Source organism: Tenrec ecaudatus, chromosome 2 (genome assembly GCF_050624435.1).
Source record: "Tenrec ecaudatus isolate mTenEca1 chromosome 2, mTenEca1.hap1, whole genome shotgun sequence".
Taxonomy (NCBI): domain Eukaryota; kingdom Metazoa; phylum Chordata; class Mammalia; order Afrosoricida; family Tenrecidae; genus Tenrec; species Tenrec ecaudatus.
Genome location: NC_134531.1, coordinates 135,202,425 through 135,212,207, shown reverse-complemented (window position 1 = coordinate 135,212,207; position 9,783 = coordinate 135,202,425). Strand labels below are relative to the sequence as shown.

Below are 9,783 nucleotides of genomic sequence, written 5' to 3'. Positions count from 1 at the left end.
ACAAATTCACAAACACTCTGATACCCTTATCAATTCCTCGAGCCTTGCTTTTCCCTAAAGCATTCAGTGCAGCCTGGTTCTCTTCCGTCAGATCTTTAGTTCTCAATTGTATGGTATCTCCTGAAATGATTGAATGTCAACAATGATTCTTGGTACAATTATACTGTGAATTCTTTCCATCTTCTTTTGGTGATTCCTGAATCACTCAATCGTTTTCCCATAGAATCTTTCAATATTGCAAGTTCTGACAAAACTACCTTTCCCACTAAGGAGTACAGCTGAACTCTCTAGTCATGAGGTCATACGAAAAGAGTCTGAAGAAGCTCTGTGATGTAATGCTTTTGTGTGGGGCTGTGATCTGAAATGTCAGCAGTTAAAAATCAGCGGGTGCTTAGAGAGAGAGAGAGGTGGGCTTTCTACTCCTGTAATGAGTTATAGTCTTGGAAGCTCACAGCAGTTCCACCCTTTCCTATAGCACGATAGGAATGCTATGAGCTGACTTGGTGGCAGTGAGTTTAGAGTTTGGGAATTTGAGCAAAAAGTCTTGAAGGACTTTGGGAGTCCCAATGAGTCTTCATGATCTGTTCATAAGATGACATGCATTTGATGATGTTAAAAATAGTTGCAAACAGCACCAATGCAAACTGGTTACTTTGGTAGAATCCGAACAAGACTCCACTGTGAGCAATTCAAGGCTTTGAAACTTGAACGCTGCTGCGCTATCACGCCCAAGAGCCTATTGAAAAGGCAAGTGCTAGTTTTTGCCTGGCGTTTGTATAGACTGCCTCCACCGTGGAAGCACATCTAACAACACTGAAGCCGGGAATGCTTTTCACGTCTAAGATAGTGTCAAAGACACATTTGAACACAAAAGACTATTTCAGCAGAACTATTTGACAACACGGAAATGGTATATTCTAGAACAAAGATTCATACACTGTGGGTGGCCAGCCTAATTGAGGTCATGTAATTAACTGAATGTGAGGGTTGCAGCAAAAAATAAATAAATAAAGGTAACAGCAAGGTTTCTGAGTGTGCAACCACCAAAAACCGATTCCAGACTAAACACGCAATGAACGTGAACAGTTTCTGGCAACACTTACCTGTGCTACAGAGTTTTCAGGTGCAAAGGGCTTGCAAGTGGAACAAGTTTAAGAAGCCTTAAATCTAGCATGTGCAATAGGGGGAGTTTATTACCTGTACAAGCAGTTGTCTTCATTGGCTATGAATCCAATCATAGAGCCCTCCAGGGAGTTTCACATCCCCATGGCTAGAAGGCCTAAGTCCTAAGATTTTTCCCAATAAAGACAAGCCTCCCCTTGAAGACATACTAAGGATTAATACTGTTGAATTTTGCCAGGAACCTGTCATATTGGAAAATAGGCATGGTTAAAGAATTTCCCCCACCCTTTGTGTGCAGAAAAGCATCTTAGAAAATCACTTTCCCTTATGAGTTAGATAAGTCAAGGTTTTCTCTTGCTTACATAGGACGTGGTCAGACACAAGCTCTCCAATCCCCATTTGAAATTCATAAACTAGTAACTGAACAGTTTGTCCCCACTGATGAAGTGCCTGTATCTATGGTTCTCTTGCAATTTGAAAATCAGTCGCAAGACCCAGTGGAAAGTAAGATCCTAGTTGGAAAATGCAAAGGTAAATCTGCATGAGGGGTTAATGCAGTTTATTTACAGTTATGGAGAAAATGTGCTTGGACCCTTAGGAAATGTTTGGCTGCTTCTTTAGAAATTGGCTTTTCCATTTTTGTCTCAGAATAACATAAATTTTTATTGGTTGGGATTTAATACATCTAACATACCAGTCCATATTTCAATCACTTCAAGTATAATGTACAATTGCTACCACAATCAATTTCCAACCGTTCATTTTCTACATGGACTCCCATTTACCCCACTAATGTTCATCTTTATGGTATGTCACTTGATACACACATGTATTTCTACCAACAGAGATATTTGGATTCATCAGTAGAGTGTCACAATCTAGTATGGAATAACTTGAAAAGGATAATCATCAAAACCAGAGTCTTTATAATTATGAATTAACCAACTGTGCCCCAAATAATGATATGATTAAAGAATATGCATAAAAACTCCCCAGCATAGGATTTTATTATTGAAAATAACCTACACCAGTCCATTTTAGCTCACTAACACCTATGATATCAAAACCTTGAGAATATGTATGGGAATAATGGTGCAAGGAGCATGAGCTAGGATCAGTCTGAGTTTATTGATATAGGCCCACTAAGTACAGATTCTTTATTCAGTGTGTTATCTAGACAGGTTTATCTAGAAGAGGTTCTAATAGTTGGTTTGGGTTGTTCTACTGTAGCACAGATTGCAAGAAGGTCTACAGTAAGTCAAGTTGAGGTATCAGACATATCGTGGTATACCATAGAGTAAGGCATTCAAAGGATTAGGGAAATATGTACGTTACTGTGGATTTATCAGGATAAATCCACAAAGGGAGTGTCCTGAGGACAACCTTTTATCAAAAGTGTAAGAAACTAGTTTGTGCAGGGAACCCCAGAATCTCTGTACACTCCTGTGATTTTGATTTTATGTCACCAGCCTTGACAGTGTGAACTGCTCTTATTGGTCTCCAAGGGTACAGGGTGCACTTTGGAGCACTCAATTGACAGAGAATGCAATATTGCATTCCTGGAAGATTTCAAAGAGTGCCAACATCAAGTCCATGATAGAGAGGTTGAAGTCCATTCACTAATGGGAAATACAAGAGCTAATGGTTGAGGTAAAAGAAGCATAAACACAAGACCACAGCTCTCAAGAATAGACTAGAAGAGGCAGAGAATTGTGCCAGTGATCCCAAGGATAATCAGGCCGACTTCAACATTTGGGCAAGACAGTCAAACAAGACAATCAAAGAGGCAGAAGAAAACCTGAGATCCATGTGATACTATGAAGAGAAACAATATTCAAATAATCAGTCTACCAGAATAAGACACATAATAAGAAGTCAACAGCTAAATTAGCAAGGGAGTTTCTGGAAAAAAACTTCCCCACCTTAATGAAGAAGAATCAGACATCTGTACAGAAAGCAGAAAAGGCACCAACTAGATTAAACCCCTGGAAGAACTTATCAAAGCCTATAATCATCAAATTATTCAACTTTGAGGAAAAAGAAAATTCTAAGAGCAGTAATTTAAAAAGATGGTCACCTACAATGGTGCTCAGGTAACAATGTGTTCAGATCCATCAGCAGAAACCATGAAGAGGAATATCTTCTGAAAGCTGAAAGAAAAAAAAAACGCCTGCCCAATAATCCTCTACGCTGCCAAACTATCTATTAAGGTAGACAGTGTGGTTAGTCTTCCAGGACAAGGAAAAACTCAAAGAATACACCATAAAACACCCAACCCTGTGGAAATTGCTTGCTGATTCAAGACCAACATTCATCAAGCACAAGCCAGAGACCAATATGTGTTAGTCAGGACTGACTAGAGAAACAAATTCATAGATACTCATAGGTGTATAAGAAAGAGCTTTATATAAAAGAGTAACTGTATATCAAGAAAACATCCCAGCCTAGTCCAGATCAAATCCATAAGTCTGATATTTTCCCCTAGGGCTGATACCAATCTATAAATTAATCTTCAGACTCATGCAACATATACAATGATGCTGGACGCAGGAAGATCACAGGCCATTGGATCAGAAAGTCTTGCGGTGGTGGTGGAAGCATCTCAGCACCGGTGTGGGTCTCCACTCATCTCTTCCAGCTCCCAGGCTCTGGCTGCCATCAACCTGTCTCCACGTGGCTTGTCAAAAAGAATTTCAAGCCGAGAGTGTGGAGTGTATCTGGCCTCCAATCAACTATTTATCTCCTTAGCCCCTCCAAATGAGGTCACACTATATAGTCCAACTTCACCCAGAACCCAAAGTTCTGATAATAATTACCAAGATAACATGGCCTCGGAGGGAAAAGAAGGCCAGAATGTAGCCCTCCATGCAAACACAGCATAGTGATATGAAGGGAGATAGAAAAATACCCAACACCAAATGTATGAGATCACAGCCATGAATCCACAGATTGTGTTGATAACTCTGAATGTACATGGCCTCAATCCATCCACTAGAAGACAAAGTCTGTCAGACTGGATCAGAAAACATAACACATTAATCTGTTGCCTGCAAGAGACACATCTTAAGCTCACAGACAAAATTGCTAAGTTCAGTGCTGGTGGAAAAATCATCAGGAAAACAGGAATTTTAAAATGCTGGTAAAAAAATATACCAGGAAAACAGCAATTTTTAAGACAGGGTTGCAATCCTAATCACTGAAAAAATATTGACCTCAAGGTGGAAACCGTAACAGAAGACAAACAGGGACATTATATGATGCTCACAGATCATTAAACCAGGAACCTGCAAGCATAACAAATATATACATGCCTAACAAGAGACCTGAAAAATTTGTCAAACTATTCAAAAGATGAAAAAAGAAATCCCAGAGTCATCAGACATTGTCGGTGATTTTAATACATTTCTATCAGAAAGGAATGGGAAGATAAGAGTACAATGAAAATAATCTCGACAGCAAAAAGCTGGTTCTTTGAAAGGTTCAACAGAATCGACAGACTGCTAGCAAGCCTAACAAGAAATGGAAGGAGCAAGCATCAATAGCCAAGATGAGGGATGGAACAAGGGAATTCACAACAGATCACAATGAGATAAAAAGGATAATCACAAAGTTCTATGAAAGTCTGTATTCTAATGAATTCAACAGTGTGGAAACATGTGCAAATATCTGGGAAAACAATCCCTCCCTAGATTGTCCCAGATAGACATCAAGAACCTCAACAGACCTATAGCCAAAGATGAAATAGATATGCTTAAGAAACTACCAATGAAAACACTCCTAGGCCAGTCAGCTTCACAGGAGACTTCTACAAAGCATTCAGGGAAGCGTTGACACTAATCCTCCACAAATTATTCCCGAGCATAGAAGAGGATGGAAAACCCCCAACTCATTTCATGAAGCCAGTATAACTTTGACACCCAAACCAGGCAAGGATCTCACAGGAATAGAGCACTACAGACCAATATCTCTAATGAACATAGATGCAAAAATCCTTAACAAAATATTGGCCAATACAATATAAAAGTATCTAAAATATATCATCCACCATGATAAGGTAGGATTCATCCAAGGGATTCAGGGATGGTTACACATCTGAAAATCTATCAATATTATACACCACATTGAGAAGAAATGTATAAGAATCACATGATGATATCTGATATCGATAGATGCAGAAAAAGCATGGGACAACAGCCAAATCCCATTCCAAATTAATACACTCGAGAAGATAGGAATGGAAGGAAAATTCCTCAAGTTAATACAAGCTAACTTCGAAATGCCAACAGACAACATCATAGTCAAAGAAGAAAAGACAAGAGAATAACCCCATTGATAAAAGGGACCCTTGTCCCCACTTCTATTGAACATCATACTTGATGTCCTAATTAACAACACAAGTAAGGGCATTAAATTATCCACCTGGGAGAGGAGGAGATGAAACTATCATTCCTCACAGATGATATGATTCCATACATTGAAAAGCCCCAAAGCTCCATAACTGGAGTACTAGAAGCAATAGAGGAATATGGAAGAATGGCAGGATACTACATGTGTCCCCAGTATTATCCCCTGCCAGTCATGTGTCCCCAGTATTATCCCCTGCCTCGTTGTGTTCCTGCGAGGGGACATCATGTCTTGAGCTGTTGTCGGCCCTACAGTCCTCTCTGTGCCTTAGCAGCTCCATGCTGGGACATCGTCGTCCAGGCTTGGTGTGCCCATATGCAGTCTATACGTCCCTTGCTCTGGCTTAGTGTTGGTTTTGCTATATACATTGTATAAGACCATGGAAGAGGAGATCAAGAAGGCAGTAGCCTTCACAATAGCAAGAACAGCTAGAAATAGCTAGGGATATATTCAACCCCCAAAACCAAAAGACTTATACAGGAAAGCTACAGGATCCTACTATATATTGGTTTGCTATATACATTGTATAAGACCATGGAAGAGGAGATCAAGAAGGCAGTAGCCTTCACAATAGCAAGAACAGCTAGAAATAGCTAGGGATATATTCAACCCCCAAAACCAAAAGACTTATACAGGAAAGCTACAGGATCCTACTACAGGAAACCAAAAGCAACCTCCACAAATGGAAGAATACCCCATGCTCGTGGATTGTAAGACTCGATGTAGTAAAGATGTTGATCTTACCCAACACACTATATAAATGCAATGCTATATCAATTCAAATACCAAACCCCATCTTCTAAGCATTGAAAAAGCTGACTACCAATTTCATAGGGAGAGGGAAGAAGCCCAGAATGAGCAGAAAACTCCTCAAGAAGAAGAATGAAGTTGGGAGGCTCGCTTTCTCTGACTTTCACACCTATTACACAGCCACAGTGGTCAAAACAGCATGGTACTGGCATAATGACAGATATTCAGACCAATGGAAAAGAACAGAACACCCAGAAATAATGCCATCAGCATATAGACAACTGATCTTCAACAAGGGCCATAAAAGCATCAAGTGGAAAGCAGATGCCCTCTTTAACCTGTGGTGCTGGAAGCAATGGATATCCACCTGTAGAAAACGGAAACAAGATCTGTACCTCACCCCATGTACAAGAACAAACTCAAGGTGGATCACAGATCTAGAAGTAAAACCCCAAACTATCAGCCTATCAGGACTATATATATATAAAGAATCAGGACAAATCTAAGTACCTTGACTCAGGTAATACATACAGAAGCGTACACAAACAGATGAATTTGAAATCAACAAGTGAGATACACTAAGAATAAAATACCTGTGTGCATCAGAAGACTACACCAAGAGGTTAGCAAGGGAACCCACAAACTTGGAGAGGATTTTTAGCAATAACACAACAAAGGTCTTATTACTAAAATCTACAATACCCTCCTAGCCTACAGAAAGAGGAAAACATTTAACCACCTCCCCGCCCCCCCCCCCTGAGGAAGTGGCCAAAAGACCTGAGCAGAGGTTTCATAAGGGAGGAGACCCTAATGGCCAATAAACATATCAGAAAATGCTCCCAATCATTAGCTATCAGAGAAATGGACATTAAAACAACCATGAGATACCACCTAGCACCCTCGAGAATAGCCCAAATCAGAAAATCAGAGAGCAACAAATGTTGGAGGGGATATGGTGAAACAGGAACTCTCCTGCACTGCTAGTCATCTTGTAGATACATATAGCGTCTGTGGAAAGCGATCCTGCAAAATTTAAAGCAAATGGAAATTGAACTACCTAATGACCCAGCTATCCTTCTACTTGGCATATACCCAGATCGACAATTACCAGGAGGATTAGTAAACTCTGGCACATGCACACAATGGAGTACTACGACTCACTAAAAGCACTAATGATCACATGGACCACGTCATTTCATGGGAAGAGTTGGAGGAAATTATGCTAAGAGCAGTTAGCCAATAAGCAAGGGACAAGTCCGACATGAGCCCCTGAGTTAAGTATAATCAGCACAGTGGGTGCAGGGGAAAAGTCAGTTATCTCACGCGATGCAGGCTGAGATATAGGCAGTCGGGTGCAGGATGGACCAAATCCAAAGAGGTGCCTGTTATATCAATACAAAGAAGGGGAAAGGAGAGAAGGGGGAGAGAGAACGGGGAGCCAGGGGGAAAGACGATGGCATGAGGGAGCAGAGCACTAACTCGCCCAGGGGGAGAGTATTGCTATGTCTCCACAGTATTAGGAGTGTGCATGCAGACGCCACCATGATGCACCAAACCCTGAGAGTAATGCAACCACATGGAAAATGCAGGAAAAGACTGGACTACGGGGCTGGCTCCAACCAGAGTAAAACTGCCCTCCTCCCTACAAGTATGTGCTACAGAGAACAACACTAAGCCAGAGCAAGGGACGTATAGACTGCATATGGGCACACCAAGCCTGGACGACGATGTCCCAGCATGGAGCTGCTAAGGCACAGAGAGGACTGTAGGGCCGACAACAGCTCAAGACATGATGTCCCCTCGCAGGAACACAACGAGGCAGGGGATAATACTGGGGACACATGACTGGGAGTTAATCCAGTCTGAACCCCTTGCAGTGGGGAAAACCAAGAAGGGAGCATAATTGACCAGCAAAGTCAAGCCACCACAAAGCTCCCGAAGAGTCCTCCAAATCGCCTTCAGACTAGGAGGGGCAACTCCCAGAATTCCCCCAGGACCAGGGGAGAGACAGTCAGAAAGGTCAGCGGACAGACCTACAATTATGTATGGTCTTGTCTTGTTTTGTTTATTGTGTTTTTTTCTTTCAATCCTTTGCTTTCTTGTTTGGTCTCTGTTATTGTTTGGTTGCCTACTTATGTAAAATAGGCATGGGAAGCAAGCTCGAGGAGAAAGCAATGGGAGTGATGGTCCTGGAGGGACTTGGGAAGAGGAAGAGGTGGGAGGAAGGGAGCACTGAGCAAACAATGCCCCAAACAGGGAACAACTAGGGAATTAAAATCAACAACAAGGAGGACATAGAGATCCTGGGTGTATAGGAGCAACAGAAATCTAGCTGAAAAGAATTATTAAGAAGCAGAAACAGGTGAGCATGATGGCTGGGCCGGAGGAAGGTAAAAAGGAACAGAAATTATGTAGGAAGCAAAGATATAAACAGAGGTATATGCACAGGTGTGTGCATATGCAAAAATATGTATTCATAAAAATAGAGGTATTGGTCCATGCACATGCATTTATATGGTAATTCACTAAGTTTGTGGACGGATTTCAGGCCTCTGCTCATGCCCTCCCTCAATGCAAAAACTCTTTGTTCTAACAATCTGGCATTCTGTGTTGCTCACCCTTCCAACACAATTGTTGAAAGCAAAACAGGTGCACAAACAAAAGTGGTAAAGAAAGCGGATTGTGCTCAGCTATAAAAATATATAGCATCTATCGCTTCTCGGCCTTTTGGCTAAGATCAAGTGTAGTATCTGTTCTTATCAGTTTAATATCTGATACGTCCTCTATCTGAGGACAATATATTAAATGGATTTTTGGAGCAGGGAGTTGGAATAGGGGCTTGCTCCGTCCACTCCGCGCATTGACCTGGTATTGCAGTACTTCCGGGAACGGTGCACCCCCTCGGGGGACTCTTTAAAAAAAAAGATAGATATAGATATAGATATAGATATAGATATAGATAGAGATAGAGATAGAGATAGAGATAGAGATAGAGATAGAGATAGAGATAGAGATAGAGATAGAGATAGAGATAGAGATAGAGATAGAGAGAGAGAGAGAGAGAGAGAGAGAGAGAGAGAGAGAGAGATAGAGATAGAGATAGAGATAGAGATAGAGATAGATATAGATATAGATATAGATATATAGCATCTGGGGTCTTAAAAGCCTGAATTTAAACAAGTGGCTATCTAGCAGAGAAGCAACAAGCCCACATGGAAGAAGCAAACCACCCTATGCAATCATGAGGTGTCACCGGGACCAGGTAACAGGCATCAGAAGACCACAAACAAACAAACAAACAAAAACCATATTGATGATAACAAGGGTGGTCAGAGCAGAGACCCAAAGCCCAACTGTAGACAATGGGACACCCCTCAAGAGAGGTCATGGGGAGGGGATGAGTCAGGATGCAGTAAAGCACCAAGGAAGCACACAGTACTCCTCTGGTTCCTTGAGGCTTTATCTCCCTCCCCCCCTCCACTAACATGATCCCAGTACCACCTTTCA

General features: G+C 41.3%; 1 non-coding gene across 1 annotated transcript; it reads left to right on the top strand.

Annotated features, from left to right (window-relative positions):
* Positions 1 to 8,987: 8,987 nt before the first annotated feature.
* On the top strand, positions 8,988 to 9,178 carry LOC142441827 (U2 spliceosomal RNA). The gene has a single exon (XR_012783146.1). It is a non-coding gene; the product is annotated as a U2 spliceosomal RNA (small nuclear RNA).
* The last annotated feature ends 605 nt before the right edge of the window (positions 9,179 to 9,783 follow it).